The sequence below is a fragment of the Gymnodraco acuticeps genome, unplaced genomic scaffold, assembly GCF_902827175.1.
Source record: "Gymnodraco acuticeps unplaced genomic scaffold, fGymAcu1.1, whole genome shotgun sequence".
In the NCBI taxonomy this organism is placed as follows: Eukaryota; Metazoa; Chordata; class Actinopteri; order Perciformes; family Bathydraconidae; genus Gymnodraco; species Gymnodraco acuticeps.
Window position 1 is genome coordinate 173943 of NW_022990490.1, and position 11001 is coordinate 184943.

At 41.2% G+C, this 11001-nt stretch overlaps 1 long non-coding RNA gene across 1 annotated transcript; it reads right to left on the reverse strand.

Moving 5' to 3' along the window:
* Positions 1 to 537: 537 nt before the first annotated feature.
* Positions 538 to 5234, reverse strand: LOC117552824. Its single transcript, XR_004570036.1, has 2 exons — positions 5114 to 5234; positions 538 to 822 (listed from the first exon to the last, which is right to left on the reverse strand). It is a non-coding gene; the product is annotated as an uncharacterized LOC117552824 (long non-coding RNA).
* Positions 5235 to 11001: the final 5767 nt, after the last annotated feature.

The window sequence follows — 11001 nt, forward strand, 5'->3', positions numbered from 1 at the left end:
TCAGACACAGATGGTGCAAGGCTGTACTGTATCTCTTTATATAGTAATTTCTTCCCTAACAAATAGTTTTTGCGCTGATCAGGGGGTACTTGGCTGAATTTTTTTTCCAAAGGGGGTACATTATTGAAAAAAGTTTGAGAATCACTGATTTAGAGACTATGGATGGAGAGGATAAATGTAATAAAGGGATCTACAAACATTACATTGGTGACATACAGTGAGATGGTGCAGGCATGCGCTTAGGGCCCGCTTTCCAGCCAGTTTCTGTGGGGTGACGCATTCTGAGGTGAGGCAGATCTCATCTGTGCCTCACCTCACCACACAGTAACTGGCTTGAGCGTGCTCACAAAATAAATGCCTGCGCTACATTAGTGCCCGCGCTCCAGCCAGTTACTGTGGGCTTACGTGAGGCAGAGCTCGTCCTTGCCTCACTCCTCATCGCTCCCATGTAGGAGTTGTAGCAGAGCTCGTCCAATTTGCTGATTTTGACTATAAAAAGCGATTGGAATCATACAGAAATCACATTTACAACACAGATCAGTGGAGACATTTTATTATTATTACTATTGAGTTTTTCATGTTTTTCCGTTACATTGGAGTATGACAGGTGAGGCTCTGCCTCCCCTGCCTCCCCTGACTGCACGTCGCTGCAAATATTTACATAATTTTGTGAATTTGGCTTGGTGTCCTTGACTTGAATTGTATTGTGAAAGTGACCCGGCGGTGACACGGTGGCAGGTGTGACTGGATGCACTCTGACAGTTTATTTTCTCCACTCCTGTCCTGTGGAATTCAGGCCTCTGGTGGCAACCAACATCAGTTCTGCAGTGACAGAGAAAACAACGTGGCCTGGTTCAGTCACCGGGCCTCAGCGTCTGTCACAGCCTTATCTGGGACACATTAGAATGATGTACACATGTCCTTTTGTTACTCCCATGTTCATCAAAGGTTATTATTGCATGCAAAATTAGATATAACCGGTTGAGGGAAACATCTCAGTACATGATTGGTTTAAAAAAATGTTGCTAATAGAGGCAAGAAAAAAATCTAGCTTAAACAGATATTAATAAAATAAAATAGAAATAAGACCGATCTGCGATTGTAATCAAAAAACAAACTCTGGTTAAAAGTTGCTCTTAAGTGTCCAACATAAGATAACTCCTGAAAAATAATAAATATATTGAAATGTCCTCACTTAGTGACTCTTTGGTCTGTTAGTTTCTCACAAGGCATTTGTGTGCTTAAAGCCGATATTATGTCATAGTAGGAAAATAATTCTGCCATTGAGTTTAGACCAGGGTTGGGATCGAAATTTCAAAAAATCTGCTCCTTTTGTCTTTTCCATTGTTCCTTAACCTCTAGGTGAAGCGTCATGGAGTGAAGGATAGATGATAGGAGAATTCATCCGGATAGCTAGCAAGACAACTGCTGTGCTTTAAGAATCCAACTAAACTGACACTATCTGACGTATTCATGATGCGTCTGCCGTGCGAAAACTACAATGTTTCAGTACAGTGGAGTAATATAAACCACCTAGATACTTTGCAGAGTGCTCTTATTTTGTTGATTTATGCAGGCTTTATAAACGCGGTAAACAGTGTAAAATATATTCTTCTTTACCAATGGTCAATTTGAAATAAAAATATGAAAGTGAAACGTAATGGTTGCTCACCCTCACCCTGCGGTCAAAACACATTAATCCAATTTAATCCCAATAATTAGGCTATGATTGTACAAACATATTTTATATAAATACAATTCAATGCAATATATGTACAACCTTAGGCCTTCACCTATCACTGAGTATGTCACCATTCAAACATGTTTCGAAAATAAACCCCATACAAAATACCATTAAATGTAGACTTGATTTGATTGTTTTACAGTAAAAAGGTAACGTTAATATTGTTCGCCTTATGAGTGTCGAAAGTTCAGCACTCTGGCAAGTCATGGCATAATTGTTGAAGCTCCTTTCCTATGATATAGAGAATCCGAGGATCTCTTATCATGGCTGCCACCTGGGTACCTCCGGGTCATTTCACTCGGTTAGGAACCTTTTGGTTGGTCAGTGGTGAAGTCGCTTTCTGCTGCCTCAAGATAGCAATGGTCAAACAATGCCAATGACCACACTCTCACTTACCTTAGTGGGAGTGTTGGATTGAAGTCATGGTATGACAGAATGTATTACAATGTATCCAACCTCTGGTGACTAAAAACCCAAACTGAACCTTGAATCAATATGCTAGCAGTTTTTTTGCTAAAAGTTTTGACTATAGAACCAACGACCAGATACTGTGTAGCAAAGGGTGAGAAGAACAGTGTCAAAACATGTATGTTTAGAAATGTCTGTGAATGAATCTACTCTGGACTCTACCTGCATCCTGTGTAACATAATGACAAACAAACCTTGAATATTTGAATGTTGTCCATTCTGTCCATAGAGGTCGGCTGGAACGGTGGGTTTTTTTCTCTGACCAATCAGTGTAGAGCAGGGGGGTCCAAACTTTTTTCACCGAGGGCCACATACAGAAAAATATACGAAGGGCTGGGCCACTCCCCAGAGGTGAGGTATAATGCCTCTTAAGTTCAGTTATAAGTTGGAAAATTATTTAAACTATTCTTGATACTTGAAAATGCCTTAAGAAAAAAACAGCCTCAAAGCTCCCCATAGGGTTTCATTTATTGTGTTGGCGGCTCATTCCTTAAAACAGAAGCTTCAGATTGCTGATAATAAGAGGAAATATGAAGGGTATATTTCAAGGTTGTTATGTCAATTTGTCATTGGGCTTTTTAATTATGAACTTAGATTTGTTAGAACATGTTTTCAACTTTAATTGACTGAATTTATTTTAACATTGGCCTTATTAACACATGAATACTGTGTAATATTTTTGAACATATATATTTAAGAAGTACAATATAAGACAAGCAGAAGTTTATTATACTTAAGTCATTATACTTTTTGAATTAGCTGAGGGCCGATTCAAAATGGTCCGCGGGCCGCATTTAGACACCCCTGGTGTAGAGAGATGAATGCTTCCTAACACACACTGTCAGCAGAAACACATCTTTCCTCATTTATTCTTGCAAACCATGTCTGCTGGTGTGGAACATGTTTAGACACAACTAAATACATCTACAATAACGCTCTCCATAAGAATAGTTTGTATCATAGTACAGAGTGGATGGAAGCTCCGATTCTCTGGATGATCCAAAGATCTTATGGCCTACTTTTTGTGTGTGCTATGTTATGTGTAGAAAGAAGCACCAACAAGAAGGCTTGTGGGTTATCCAGAGCAACAGGGACGTTCTAAAGACATGTTGCTTTTAATCTTTCATTTTGTAAAGGCTGTGAGCATCAGAAAGTGGACCACACACGCACAGCCAATATAACTACAATCAATTATACCATTTCAACTCCTGCATTATTATCCTTCTGTCTTACATTCAGCAGAGTGGTAACAGTCACTATCAGAATGAGCTCCGTTCTTTCTTGTCAGGTAAAATCAATGTGCAGTGATGGGATTCCAATTCAGCTGTTATCGACTGCTCCCTCTGGTCACTATTGATTTCTGGGAATGACTCCTGGGTTCGATTTGTTCTGCTCAGATGTGGATCCTGAAACAAACTGCTGACTGGATTTGGTTTGCTTGTTGCTGATTGTTTTCCTCCCCCTTCACCTATTGATGTTTCTTTACTTAGCTGACTGGTGTGCAGTGTCTATTTCAAGTGTCAAAGGTGTCAGGAGTCTCTGTGTTTGCAGTTGAGAGGATGTAAGTGTGCTGCACTGTGATCCAACAGCTGTAATTAGCTGAGACAAGCTCAATGCTTCCATTCAATGAAGGCTAATGAAGTCATTAAGGAATCCTTCACTCAAACATTTCACTCTCAGTTGTATCTCTTCAATGTTGCAGCTTTTGTATTTAGTGATATGTTACCTTTTTATCAGCTTGAACTAGTTACTTAAAATTAAACCCCATTGATATTGGGTTTTATCCCTTTGGTTTGAACCTTCTTCAAGAAAATATCCTATCTACAACAAAGCAACATGTATAATCAGACCTACATCCAACACTCAAACAAGCAGTGTGCAAAATACTGCATGACAACCAGGCTGCTTGAAAACCGACTACGATACATCACTGTCAGACAGCTGATCAGATTAGATGCAACGCCCCGACATTTAACATCATTTATGGCATGACAAAAATATGAATTGTCCCTTTTGTCCATGGCAGAATTTGCTAAACTGCCATAAAGTATGATTTGAAAATATTTTAAATGTGCTTTACAAAAAGACTTGTAAATCACAGTCATAATCTTAACATCATGGATCAAATACTGGGGCTGTCCAGTATTTGCAATTCAAATAATTCATCCTATTTATGCATGCTTTGTGATTTATCACTGTAGTTGAATTGCATCTATCAATATCAAGATATTTCAACTCGAAACACTACATTTTTATGGCAAATGGCTCAATTATTAAATGGAAATATCAAAAGGGGCATTAGAATTCAATAAATTGTTACATTTTGAAAAACATCCGCCCCACTGGGTCGGTGGTCAGCATTTATCAGACACTGTGCAGCATCACAACAATGAACATTGATTGGCAAACGTGCCTTTGCACTGTGATGCATTCACTGATGTCCACACTGAATGCTGTCTGGTGATGTGACACCTTAGCTTGTGGAAAAGTGAATGGTGTGATTCAAATCTGCAAAAGGGATTCTTCAATGACAAGCTGATGTTACTGCTTATGCAAATATGCTTTCCCTGAATCCATTTGCTTTGTTATAAAAACATTCTTCATACTCTCCACACAGCAGTGGCGAGCCGTGACTTTTCTACCTAGGCCCCCCCCCCACCCCCCCTGATGGATATAAGAGGGATACATTAGCAAACATCATATATATATATATATATATATATATATATATATATATATATATATAATGTTTCGTTTTTTTGTTTGTCATGTAACATAAACGTTTTGACCTTCTGTTTAGAATGTGTGTATATATATATAAAATAGTATCATTAAATAATGCTGTCAGATAAATGAAGTACACAGTAATAGTCAAGGTTATATTCAATATTCTGCACTTACACCAGCTGATAAGATATTTAAATTCGTCCTGCCATGAGGGATTTGGAGGCAGGTCAGCCTTCAGTCAGCCGCTTATGTCGCGGTTTTTGCAGGGGGTCAGGAGCCAGCGCCCAGTAGTGCACGCCTCCGCCCCACAGTGGGACCTGCCGTTGGTGCTCGAGGCTCTGGTCACAGAACCATTTGAGCCCCTGGAGCTCTCCTCCCTGAAAGCACTGTCATGAAGTCAATGGAGAGAGAAAGATTATCTTTCGATCCCGTTTGAATTGTGCCACGAATTACACATATATGATGTTTGTCAATTAAAAGATAATTGTGCAAGTACAAAAAAGAAAAAGTGTCGTAAAACTGTGAAGTAACACTTTTGTTTGTGTGAAACGCTCAATGAACTACATCTCTGGTCTCGCAGAACAACACACGTCCCCAAGATGGCCGTCAATACTGTCTTGTCAACAAAACGATTGACTACCCTCAATATCATCACAATGAAACACGTCCAGAAGAATGTCATGCAAAGCTGCCTGCCTGCCTTCCTTTGATTTTCTCTGAACTGCCTGATCTTTTTAATAATTAATGTCAACAATTTGTGCAGATAGCATGAAATAGAAAAGATCGGCGATCGCCGATGCTAGCGTTAGCATCTCTCCCCCGGGCTTAAATGGTGTATTATAGAATGATCACACCGGTGACAGTACTCTTCAAAGGGTTCACGAAATATGACTACTACTCTTACTGTTTAACATGTTGGGTTACTTAATGTTACTTCATGTTAAGGCTAATAAAAATGACAAGGCTGTAATGCTAACTAACATGCTAGCTACTAGCTAGGTAACTAACTTGATCCAGCCACTCCTGGTCCTTTCATCAGACGGGAAGCGAAAGAACGAGCAAGACCCATTGCTGGTATGATAACAACTTGGTACTAAGCACACAGGCATCTTTTTTGGAGGAACGGAGGAGACGGTGGTGATCGCGGAAGCTTTCCTCCTGCCTTCACAAACTTTACACAAGTATATATCGTCTGAAAATAGCAAGAGGACATTCACACTGCAATCCAAGACTTGATTACATCCACCAAAAACCTGACATAACGACAACGAGTGTTTTTAAAAAACAGAAATCGATGTGTGTCTCTGAGCCGCAGCGACACGGACTGATTCAGAGCGGGTCCTTCTGCGGTTGGTTCTGGAGTGGTGCTGGTGTTGGTGGATAAAGCAGACTGCTCCGTGTTTGGAGTCGCTGTGCCGCTGTCACTTAATTCAAAAAACGTTATTGTCCAGCCGCGGCCGGAAGATCAGGAAGCAACGTCACTATGCTATTCTTTCACACACACATACGGGTTTTGGGCCGAGGGCGACACCGTACTTCCGGTATCAACCATTTCACGCGAGGTGCATACAGAATATCATAGTCGATTGCCTTAATCAATATAGTCAACTCTAAAATACCACATATATGCATTGGCATGATAATATTATTGTGACAAGTGGGGTATTCACCTGGTGTTTCCAGAAGATAGACGTAGATGCAGCCAAAATCGACCGAAGGCCACTTTTGAGGGTCGTAATTCCATACGTTGTACATCCAACAACCCACACAGCTATAGTTTACGCTGGTAACGACCTAGAGCACACCCCTCAAGTCCAGAGATGTAATCCGAAGACATGCAGCGATTTCTTCGGTCGTTAATTCAGAAAAAAAACCTAGTGCGCTCTGCCTTGCTACATAAGCTAGCTGTTTATATTAGCATTGCCAGGATTTTTACACCTCCAGAAAAATGGCGTCTTTATAAAAAAATATATGGCGCGCGTTGCATTGTGGGTAGCTGTGACGTCACTGTGTGTGAAAGAATAATCGATTATGTTCTGTCCCTGCATCGATGCAGAATCGTCCACGTCCGCATCACGATGCATCGTAGAAACGATTCATTTCAACACCCCTAGTCCACACTATTACTATTATTTTGCATATTAGGTGACCTCATAGACTGTATATATAAATTGACGTAGTGCCCGTGACGTCACCCAGTGTGGTCCCCCAGTGTGGTCCCCCAGTGTAGTCCCCCAGTGTGGTGCGTTTCTATCCTTCCAATATGCAAACACAAAAAGAGACATCTTCACATTCTGTAATTCATATTTCAAAGGAGGGAGAGTCATTTGATATAGTTCAACAATTTCCTACAGAAGGCCAAGAAGCTCCATGTTCATTTATATTTGTTTCCCATGGTCGAGGAATATATTTGTTTAATATGCCAACACGTTATACTGTAGCCAACCTCAAATGCAACCCATGAAGAAATGATTTGAAGGTCCTTTAATTCCCCTAAAGGCTGGGCAGTAAACGGGATCATCTCAGGCACTGGTGTCACATCCTGCTACAACATGGATTTTGTGATACCGTTACCTTGATGAACACACACACACATTTTGGTTTAAGTGCACACACAGGAGCAGCTCAGTGGCGAAAGTGTTTTCAAACTCTTTCTACATGTGGATTAAGTGCATTTTTGCCCCCATATATAATGTATTGCTCAGATTCAGGTGCTCAGCAGTACCTTTCAATAAACCATGTTCGATTTACTGGAGAAAAACACCTGTAGGCCAGTACCCTGTTTTCATATTCAGAGGCAACAAACACATCCTTTTTGTTTATCATTCTATTCTCTTCAAATATGTTCCATTATATTAGCAACAAGAGTGAAAAGAGATTATTGTATTCATTTGCATTGTGTATTCATTTGCATTGTCTAATCCTGTGATTGACAAAGCTACAAATCCTGTGATATCATTTTAGGTCAAATTGCCCATCCCTAATTCATTATAGGAAGCCTCTCTGCTACTCCAAACTGGGGGCTTGCCGACCAACATCTACTGTTTGTGGCTAAAAGATAAATATATCAGTACCACTTTACAATAAGACTACCCTTATAAAGGATTCATAAAGGGTTTATAATTAGGTTATTAATTAGGTTGTAAACACTTTTGTAGGAGCAAAAACGTTGATTTATTATATTCATTATTTAATCATTTAATGTATGTAATGGAGTATAATTGATTGGTGTCAGTTGATCAGGATCCACAGCCACGGTGGGGCAGAGCAGCTGATTGGTGCTGCGATTGCCTCAGCTGGTTAAAAGAGTCCTGCTGATTATACTCTGGGTTCTATTTTGTTTGTGAAGCCACACGTTTTTTTGACCGCTGCATTGCACTGCAGAGAAGATACGATTTGTTTATTTAAGTGACGAAAACTGTTTCAACATCGTAAGATCTGGTAAGATACCTTCATTTGTGTTTAAAGACGAGAACGAACAGTGAACAAATGGAAACGATAACATGGAAATAAATCTACCAAAAACAAACAATATATCCTTATTGTAAAGTGTGAAACACATTAGGGCTGCTCAATTAATCATATTTTAATCGCAATTACGATTTTGGCTTGCAACGATTATGAAAACAACATAATTGAAATAAAACGATTATTTTTATTTTATTTATTTTTATTGGTATTTCAGCTGAATTATACTTAAAGTTCAGGGTGATCAACTGTTAAAAATATACTGTTCACATTTTTTTCTTCAATAAATTGATGTTTTCAAAGTAAATGGATAATCGTTTTTAATAATCGTGATATCAATTATTGACCCAAATAATCGAGATTATGATTTTTGCCATAATCGAGCAGCCCTAAAACACATCACCATCTATTGATGAGTCACTAACATTTATAACCGCCTAAAGGGAGCCTTGTAAAGTGTAAACAGATACCAAGGATGCTGGCTGATGAAGAAGACGAAGTAAGCTAAGTAGCCAATATAAGACTTAGCAGTACAGATAAATGTGGGCTCACTATTTGGCAAGCAACCGGTCACAGTTGCCCTGTTTATCTCATGTCTTATAAAAGCTTATTAATGATTTATAAAGTGTTAAACCTAATTACTGTAATAAATGAATTACAAACTATTCCTAAACCCTTTATAAGGGTAGTCTTATTGTAAAGTGCTACCCAGATATGTCGTCTATGTAAGCTGAGCAGCCGGATGCTTTGTATGGTTGTTCACTTTTGGCCCTCTGCATAGCATTTCTCCAGCCTTTGCTAGAAGGTTTGTGGCTGACTGTGACGAAGGTAACTTCGTCACTATGGACTGACTGCTTCAGGCCGGGTAATTGTGTGCACCTGGTGTCCTGTGTTGTCTCCTCCCCCCCTCACCTGTGTCTTGTTGTGCTGATTAGTGTGTGTATTTAGGCTCTGTTTCCCTGTCTGTTGAGAGGCTGGCAGGGAGTGTGTGTGTGAGATCCTGGTGGCTGCAGGCTGGGCTCACGTGAACAGCAGCAGCAGGATTGAGGCTGGTGGCTGTGTGCACAGGAACAGCAAGATTGAGGCTGTGTCCTGTGCTCAAGTTTTAATAAATGCCCACACCGGGTTATATTTTTGGACGTTCTGCCTCTGCCTCCTTGCTTGGTCTGGGCCGCTCAACGGTCAGCTTCACAATTGGTGTCAGAAGTGGGATTTGACCAAGTAAGGAAGTGAAAATTATGAGAGGAAAGAAGAGGGACCAAAGAGAGGAACCGCGGCTGGGGGTGGCTATGCCTGGAACGGACCAGGGGGCCACGGCTGTTGAGGCAGCAGGAGACGAGAGACAAGCAGCTGGAGAAGGAGAAGAGGGAACTCCAGGAGCGCCTGAAGAACCAGGAGAAAAAGATTGACTACTTTGAGAGGGCTGAACGCATTGAACATGAGCAGCGAGAGGAGGAGGATCGGGAGTACCAGGAGCGTCTGCGCAAACTCGAGGAGCAGGAACGAAAGCAGCGCGCTCGTCAACAGGAGATCTAGGAGCGGGAACGCCGTTGTTACGAAGAGAAACGGGTCCCAGCCGAGGAGAAACCCAAGGATTGGAGCGAAAAGGAGGTTGCAAAAGACACTGTGCTTCCTGGGGAGAGGGGGAAGGAAATGTGACAAAGGTAACTTCGTCACTATGGACTGACTGCTTCAGGCCGGGTAATTGTGTGCACCTGGTGTCCTGTGTTGTCTCCTCCCCCCCTCACCTGTGTCTTGTTGTGCTGATTAGTGTGTGTATTTAGGCTCTGTTTCCCTGTCTGTTGGGAGGCTGGCAGGGAGTGTGTGTGTGAGATCCTGGTGGCTGCAGGCTGGGCTCACGTGAACAGCAGCAGCAGGATTGAGGCTGGTGGCTGTGTGCACAGGAACAGCAAGATTGAGGCTGTGTCCTGTGCTCAAGTTTTAATAAATGCCCACACCGGGTTATATTTTTGGACGTTCTGCCTCTGCCTCCTTGCTTGGTCTGGGCCGCTCAACGGTCAGCTTCACACTGACCCAAACAGAACCACTGATATTGTGCATTCTCCCATGATGCCTTTCTCAAGCCTATCACATTTAGTGGTGAAGTTTACCACTTTGAACATCACTTTATGAGCTTCACTACTTCTGATAGGACAACACCAGCTGGGAGCCACCACATAACTGAGAGTGTTGTTGTTAATACCAGCCCACTCTCTTCAGTCTGCGCACAAATGACACAACTTTGCAAAGGCGTGCAATAGATACGCAGAAATCCGATTTTGCGTGCATATGATACTCTCACGTTACGTTTGTTATAAACGTATCTTAAATGCGTTTATTTTATTTATTTAACCCTAACCCTAACCATAACCCAATAAGCTGCTGTGTCGTTTATTGCACCACAAACATTACAACTGTCATTGGAACGGCGATCAAGCCTGAAGCCACAGAGCTCTTTGTTTTAATGTTTGAGGTGCAATATCAGCGTATCATATGCACGCAAAATCGGACTTCTGCGTATCTATTGCACGCCTTTGCAGAGTCGTGTCATTTGTACGCAGACTGTGAGACCGGGTTGGTTAATACGCATGGTT